At 43.5% G+C, this 8689-nt stretch overlaps 1 long non-coding RNA gene across 2 annotated transcripts; it reads left to right on the top strand.

Annotated features, from left to right (window-relative positions):
- Positions 1–935: 935 nt before the first annotated feature.
- Positions 936–6222, top strand: LOC141087929 (uncharacterized). 2 transcript variants are annotated; one of them, XR_012231766.1, is made up of 4 exons: positions 936–1413; positions 1901–2099; positions 2185–2332; positions 2456–6222. It is a non-coding gene; the product is annotated as an uncharacterized lncRNA (long non-coding RNA). The 2 variants fall into 2 exon arrangements; XR_012231765.1 differs by lacking the exon at positions 936–1413 and having other exon boundaries at positions 1780–2099.
- Positions 6223–8689: the final 2467 nt, after the last annotated feature.

Genomic DNA, 8689 nt, shown 5'->3' with positions numbered 1-8689 from the left:
GCATGCATCAGCGTAAGCATGCGTTTTTCGGTGTGCGGCTGGGTCCGGTGAATGCAACATGTTGGATTTTTGGAAGCGGCAAAAATCTGTCAAATATGCACATTCATGCGCATATGCTGTCTATGGGAATGCATGCGTAAGCACTTGCGTTCTATACGCATGCATTTTTTTTAATGAGTTGGTCCAGGAAGTGATTCAACCACCTGCTAATTGAGAGCTCTATAATAGGAAGTGTGGACACAGCAAGGCCATAACTCTCTGGAATCTGGACGATACCACAACACTGGCTATGTACGAGGGGCGCCTGAAAACTTCGAGGCCCACCCATGAAATCTTTTTTGCATGGTCTTGCTTTGCAATGCAATATGTTATTTAGTTAGTTGAATGGAGCAATCTGGATTTATTTTGTTTTTTTTTGTTTCCGTTACAGCATTTTAAAGTTGAGTCGCAAGGCTGAAATATGGAAATGGAGAAGTTGGCAAAGTTCACACATCGGCTGCTGCTATTCACTCCTATGGTTTCCAACTGCTTCAGCACCCACCCTATTCCCCTGATTTGGCTCCCTCGGACTATCACCTATTCCCACAGATGAAAAAGCACCTTGGTGGAAGGTGGAATTGCAGCCATTGCAGCAACCGATGTGTGAACTTTGCTAACTTCTCCATTTCCATATTTCAGCCTTGCGACCCAACTTTAAAATGCTGTAACGGAAACAAAAAAATCAAAATAAATCCTGATTACTCATGAGGCCATTCAACTAACTAAATAACATATTGCATTGCAAAACAAGACCATGCAAAAAAGATTTCATGGGTGGGCCTCGAAGTTTTCAGGCGCCCCTCGTAAGTATAGAACCTTAGAAAATGTCATCCTCTCTCACTGCTGTTTGTACTTTGTACAAAAAATATTTTCTGCTTACTTTTAGACATGTCGACTGTCCTGGTGGTTGGCTCCTGGTGCAGCGGGTTTCTCCAGTTCGTCTCCTGATGCTGCTTTCTTTTGTGGTGAGGTCAACACTGTCTATGTAAGTATAGAAGCTTTGGAAATGTCTGTCTCTCTGATTGCTTTTTCTGTTCCTTGTATACTGGCTGACTCTCTGGTGCAGTGGGTGTCTCCTGGTGAAGTGGTTTTCTACAGGTCGTCTCCTGGTGCTGCTTTCTGTCGTGGTGAGGACGACACTCTCTATATAAGTACAGAAGCTTTGGAAATGTCTGTCTCTCTGAATTCTTTTTCTGTTCCTTGTAGACTGGCCGAATCTCTGATGTAGTGGTTGTCTCCTGTGCAGCAGTTTTCTAATGTTTGTCTCAAGATGCTGTGGTTTTCTCCTGTTGCTGCCATCTGTCCCTAGCCTGTGATGACTGCTGTGCTGTTGGACTACTGCCTGTAATGTAACAATATAGAAGAAAAAAAAAGGTATTCAGCTCACCATTAGATGAATTCCTGTGGCTTTGGGTGTGGACTCCAGGATGGTGCTCGGAAAAAGCGGCTGTGGTAATCAAACAAAAAAGTTCCAGCAACAAACATCCAAATCAGTTAGTTGAATAGACGTTAAAATTTCATCTTTATTGCAATGCCTTTAAAAACATACTGTTAAAATTGTAAATCCAGGGGATTACGCGTTTCGAACAAAAATGTTCTTAGTCACGGCTATGACTAAGAACATTTTTGTTCGAAACGCGTAATCCCCTGGATTTACAATTTTAACAGTTTCTTTTTAAAGGCATTGCTATAAAGATGAAGTTTTAACGTCTATTCAACTAACTGATTTGGATGTTTGTTGCTGGAACTTTTTTGTTTGATTGCCAGTAATGTAAGTATTGTTGTCCATTTTTTCATCAGAGTTGTAATCAAATTTTTTTTCAGTTTTACTTAAAATTATTTTTTTCTATTTTATCTATAGGCCTCACAACGGGAAGAAGCCACACTGGATATAGACAACGAACAACTAATCCATCTTGTGCAAGAGCGTGTACCTTTGTGGGACACCCGTGACCTTCAGCACTCAGACAATGTGGTGATTTGACAGCTCTGGGAAAAAGTGGCAACATCGCTGCTGCCTGGTTGGGACTGTGCCATGCCGCGTGTCAGAACAGATTTTGGTAAGTATTGCAATGTGGTCTGAACCGGTAATGAACCTGTGAATGGATGTGCAGTGTTTTCTAATTTTTTTTTTTCCCTTCACAGTGAAGTGAATCAAAATTCATTGGCAATAAATGAAGAACCACTTTAACGACATGAGAGAGTAGCTTCGAAGTGGTTCTTCTGCACGGTTCCGGAAATACAATTACCAACGAAACCTTACCTTACTGAGGCCTGTGCTTTCTCAGAGAACGTAAGTATATATATATTTTTTTTGGTCTTTGTACTAATGTTTAATTTTTTTCCACACACAGAACCAGGAGCAGCACAACACAACCTTGATTTTTGCACTAATGTTTTTCTCTTTTCCAAACAGAACCTGGTGCAGCACCACACAACCCGGATAATCCTCTGTTGAAGCGGCCCCGCATCTACCAGCCACTGAACAGATGCAGTTTCAATCATCCACCAGCGATGGAGCAACCTTGCAAGCTTCACAGGCTGGAGAAGAGGCAGCCAGTCCATCAGGTTTTCCCCTCTCCCAGCCCTCTGCTTTTGCCTGGTCTTCTCGTCAGCGGCAGAGGGCCTGGAAGAGGTCAGGCATGCCTGAGTTTATGCAATTAAGGTCGGTGTTCCAGGATGAGATTAGGTTGATTGCTGACAGAGTGAAGAGTGGGTTAAAAGAAGTCAGCAAACGCCTTGACCGCCTGGAAGCCGACTTTGAGAGACTGGCGCGACATTTTTTCTCTGCAATTGAGTGAAGTGTGTCGGAAAACCTTATGCCTCAACACCAGCTGAGCGTCATGCAGGCCTGCCAGGTTGCTTACAGCCACGCATTACAGCAGCATCTGTCCCAGCAGCAGTCACAATCCTACAATCAACAGGCCGAAGGATATTATCAGCAGCCAATCTACTTTCAAGCTCCCACAGCACCGAACTATCCGTCACCACCACTGCCTCCAGTTCGAGCGACCACACTGCCAAGTTCATCAACCCTGCAGCCGACATCATCCACCATGCTCCAGAGTCCAGCACCCATGCAGCCAGCAGTATCATCGATGCTGCCCAGTCCAGCACCCCTGCCCAGTCCTGCAGCCAGCAGTATCCAAAATGTGTCCCAGTCCTGCACCATGCCTGATGACTGCTTCAGAGTCCACCACTCCAACTCGGCCAAGAAAAGCGAGGACAAAAAAAAAAAAATCTTGCCACCAGGACCAAAACCAGGAGCCAAAAAACTATGCCCACATTGAACCCACCACCTCCACCCTCACCTACCAATTTGTCAATACCTTCCCTTATGTCTCTGTCTGTTCCTTCCAGTTTGTCTATCGATTCCCATTATTTTACTTTGTCATCTATCTCCAATGTCTCCACTGCCATCCCTGATCCAGTCCTTCAATTTGTTGCCCCTTCCCCCTGTAGACCCTTCCCCTGTAACCCCTTCCTCATCAACTACCACCCAATCCTCACAGCTCCACACCCCCAAGGTCCACCCCATCTCACCCTCACGTAAACCCCGAAGAAAAAAAACAAACCCCAACCTTAAAGGGAAGGTGCCGCAATTTTATATAATTTGCAAAAAAATAGTAAGTAACAAAACATGTTGTTTCAGCAAATGTTGTACTAACCAGGATTTATGGTTTGTTTGTAATAATGTTTTAATGTAGCCACTGGGCGCTGACATCTTGATTTGCAGATCTGTGGAGGACTCATACAGTCTGCAAATATGGCCATCCATGGACATAGGAGACTGCGGTCGGCTCCCGACCCCACATTGCAGCCTCATTAGCAGTGAACTGGGCACGCCCCTGTGGGCTGCACCATTCACTGCTGTAGGTGTGGCTGGGCGCCATTTTACTGTAGCCCAGTGCTATCTGCTGAGCTCCACTTACCCTCAATCACAGGACCACTTGTGGCATAACGGGTCCTGTGTTGTGAGGAGAGGCTGAAGATATGGAGAAGGTGGTCAGCAGAGGAGAGAAGCGCTCACTGGAGCCGGAGGATGGAGAGTGGTGAGTGCGGGTGACTTTCCTCTATGCCCCTCTGTCCTGCTTACTCCAGGATCGGCCCTGTGCTTCCTGCTCCACTGTGTTCTTCTGCTCTGTCTCCTCACTCACAGCCCCAGTGATCTCCGGTAATCTGACACCTTTGCTTTTATGGCTGTCTGAGGAGGACAGTGACATATACAGCCCATAGTCTAGTGTATAATTGGGGGGGGGGGGACTGGAAGTTTCACCAGTGTGGGCATATCTGTAATACTGTCTCGTGTGAAACAGTCTGCTGAGCCGTGTATCTAATCCTCTCCTATGTGATACTGACTGCTGAGCCGTGTATCTAATCCTATCCTGTGTGATACTGACTGCTGAGCCGTGTATCTAATCCTATCCTGTGTGATACTGACTGCTGAGCCATGTATCTAATCCTATCCTGTGTGATACTGACTGCTGAGCCGTGTATCTAATCCTATCCTGTGTGATACTGACTGCTGAGCCGTGTATCTAATCGTCCCCTGTGTGATACTGACTGCTGAGCCGTGTATCTAATCCTCCCCTGTGTGATACTGACTGCTGAGCCGTGTATCTAATCCTCTCCTGTGTGATACTGACTGCTGAGCCGTGTATCTAATCCTCTCCTGTGTGATACTGACTGCTGAGCTGTGTATCTAATCCTATCCTGTGTGATACTGACTGCTGAGCCGTGTATCTAATCCTCCCCTGTGTGATACTGACTGCTGAGCCGTGTATCTAATCCTCTCCTGTGTGATACTGACTGCTGAGCCGTGTATCTAATCCTCTCATGTGTGATACTGACTGCTGAGCCGTGTATCTAATCCTCTCCTGTGTGATACTGACTGCTGAGCTGTGTATCTAATCCTATCCTGTGTGATACTGACTGCTGAGCCGTGTATCTAATCCTCTCCTATGTGATACTGACTGCTGAGCCGTGTATCTAATCCTCTCCTATGTGATACTGACTGCTGAGCCGTGTATCTAATCCTCTCCTGTGTGATACTGACTGCTGAGCTGTGTGTCTAATCCTCTCCTATGTGATACTGACTGCTGAGCCGTGTATCTAATCCTCTCCTGTGTGATACTGACTGCTGAGCTGTGTATCTAATCCTATCCTGTGTGATACTGACTACTGAGCTGTGTATCTAATCCTATCCTGTGTAATACTGACTGCTGAGCCATGTATCCAATCCTATCCTGTGTGATACAGTCAGCTGAGCCGTGTATTTAATCCTATCCTGTGTGATACTGACTGCTGAGCTGTGTATCTAATCCTATACTGTGTGATACTGCCTGCTGAGCCGTGTATCTAATCCTCTCCTGTGTGCTACTGACTGCTGAGCTGTGTATCTAATCCTATCCTGTGTGATGCTGACTGCTGAGCCATGTATCTAATCCTATCCCGTGTGATACTGCTCTCCTGAAATACTCTGTGCTGCTGTCACCCTGCTGGTTTTATGTGTGATCTACATGGTGGTATGAACTATATGGCGGTATTATGTGAGAACACTATGGCAGTATTATCTACTGAAAGGGGACCCATTCTAGGGTGGTTCTGGCTGAGCCCCTGCACACAGGTCAGGGGTAATAGGTGCAGTCAGGGGAGGGCTGGTGAGGCAGCTGAAGAGAGGGGTCTCATTTTTATCGTTACTGTATGGCTACGTTTCCCCCATCCTGCTTCCCAGCGTCACCCCGGACTGCGCCTGTCGCCTCGCTTTCACACATCGCCAGGACAGGATCTGAGGAGGGGAATGGGGTCTTTGCCTGCAAAGTCTGGATCAGGCTGATTGATGGCAGTTCTGATCCAGACTTTACATGCAAAGACAGTCAGTAACTTTGCAGGCCCCATCAAAATGGCTGCTCATTGTGTTCCTAGATGTCATAGGTTTTTGTGCCAGATTTCAGTAGCTGCTGCCCCTAGTGTTAACAAGTGGAAATGCCAAACTTTTTAAAATTATTTTTCATATTTTGCAAAATTAAAAACAAATGATAATATTTTTTAAGAAAATGTAAACATTAATTCTTTACATTTTTTCAATTGCTGAAAAAAAAATTTTTGGATGGCACCTTCCCTTTAACCATTATTTTTTTTTTAAATTTTAGTTAAAGTGTTAAATTAAAGTTGTATATTGTTAGAACTATATCTTGTGTTATTTGTATCTTTATGCGACTCCGCTGACACAAACACACTTTATTTTTGAGGGAAGGTATGACACAAACACACTTTATTTATGGGGGAAGGTAGTTTATTATATTTAATTCGGCTAACCTTAGGGGTAAATTTTTACATTACATGTACATTTTAACATCACAGGTACATTTAAACATAACAGGTATGTAATATTTGACATTACAGGTACAGTATGTTTTAAACATAACTGGTACAAAACATAACAGGTACATTTTACTTAGCGGTTTAAATCATTTCGTCTTGCCATGCCACACATTCATTATTTGAAACAAAAGTAAGCGGCAAACTTATCCCTCATCTGGGCAACTTCCACTGTGGTTCTCAGAGGGTGAAATTGGTAATCATGCAATGTAACAGGTTCCTCATGTAAGCTTGGTCGCTCTTTTACCATGATGTAGTTGTATATCAACAAATTGGTGAGATCCCTCACCCGATAGATATCATGAGGGGATATTCATAATACAACTTGTTACACCTAAACAGATAAATGAATAACCCCAAATACAAATCCAAATGAATGGAAATATTAAAATATTTTATTAAATACCCTTATTAAAAAGACAAAAGGAATTAAACCAGCAGCAATAGACATATATAATACCATAAACATTAGGCGTTACATGGTGGACATAGGGCAGATATAATTAGATAACATACAATCCTCATGGAACAAAACATAAAGTGCAATATAGTGAACAGATACATCTGAATAAAAGTGCATAATATGTAAACAAGATTATATATACCAGTATAAAGTGCCCAATTGGTATTTAATAAAATATTTTAATATTTTCTTTCATTTGGATTTGTATTTGGGGTTATTCGTTTATCTGTGTAGGTGTAACATGATGTAGTTGTGCAGAACAACACATGCTTTCACAACCTCATCAATAGTGTCAAATTTTAGATTAATGGATGTGCACAAAATGCACAATTTCGATACCAGCAATCCAAATGCACACTCCATGGTTCTTCGTGCCCTTGCCAGTCTGTAGTTGAAATTTTTTTTTGTGTGATTTAAGTTCCGACTTGAGTATGGTTTAATGAGGTTGGTACACATTTGGAACACCTAATCACCAACAACAAAAGGCATTGGCGGTCCATCAGTGTTGGGAAGAGGTCGTGGCGGCAGAAAATTAAAATCATTCCCATACAGACATTGACCCATGTCATAGTTTTTGAACGTCTGCGAGTCATTTCCTCGTCCAAATGAGCCAATGTCCATGGCAGCAAATCTACAATCGGCATCCGCAATAGCCATTAGAACTATGGAAAAATATTTTTTAGAATTGAAGTACTCTGTTCCACTTCCAGTTGGTTTCATAATCCTAATGTGTTTGCCGTCCGCAGCCCCCACAAAGTTAGGAAAATTACAGATTTCCTGGAATTTGGAAGCATTTTCCATTCAGAGTTCACTTGTGGGTTGGGGGAGGAAATCTTGCCGCAGAATGCCAACTAAAGCACGACAAGTGTCTACAATAATCCGAGAAAGGGTGGATACTCCAATCCGGATTTGGAAATGTAACAATGACAATGTCTCTCCGGTAGCCAGGAATCTGCGGAAAAGAAAATGCAAAACAAAAAACAGGACACTACTTACCATTAGGGATAGGGTTATTTGTGAGAGGAGTTTCTTTTTCAACACTACGTACCTCAGGGTGACCAAGAGATGTTCCTCAGCAGGAATTGCTTGATGGAGCTGTGTGTCCTGCCTGTCGATGGATCCTTGGACACGTAGCAGCAAGTCATGGAAGTTCTGTTGCAACATCCTCGTGTAGTCAAAAAACTCCGGGTTTTGCTGCAGCTCGGTGTACAAAGAGTGGTAGACTCCACGGCTCTCTCGGAGTTCAAGGATGGCGTGTTGCCAATAGCAACGACATCGTCTCAGTCTTTCACTTCTTTGTTCTTGACAAGCAAAAGCAAAGGCAGCAGGCAACTTCTAGGAAGCTGCATTTTTTAAAGTCATGCGTAAGATGATGCGGATAAACAATGCTGCGTAAACATGCGCTTGCATGCGTTTGGGAATGCGGATGATACGCTGCGGACTCAAATGCAATGTGAACCTAGCCTAAGGGTGGATATCGCTGTCTGAACGTGGAAAGATCTTATTAATGTCAGGTAGAGGGGGCAGTGTGGAGCATAATATTGTGTGGGGGTCACCTTGCACAGCAAGTGGTGGGCAATTTTCCAAAGGGGCCACATGGATGGCCAAACCTACTTGCCAAACGTAATTTAACTTTGTATTATTATTTTATATTTTTATCACTTAATGATTGAGCAGAATTAAGTCTGCTGTTACTCCTAATACAGGGGGATCACTCACTGTCAGGAAAAATTGCTGTAACTTCGAAAAGAGATGATCTATTGTATTTGGACTGTATATATTTTGATTCATGAGCAACTGAGGATT

This window comes from Dendrobates tinctorius, unplaced genomic scaffold (genome assembly GCF_039654945.1).
Source record: "Dendrobates tinctorius isolate UK_male_01 unplaced genomic scaffold, ASM3965494v1 ptg000036l, whole genome shotgun sequence".
Lineage (NCBI taxonomy): Eukaryota > Metazoa > Chordata > Amphibia > Anura > Dendrobatidae > Dendrobates > Dendrobates tinctorius.
The sequence above is the reverse complement of the archived record's forward strand: the minus strand, read 5'-3'. Positions and strand labels throughout refer to the sequence as shown.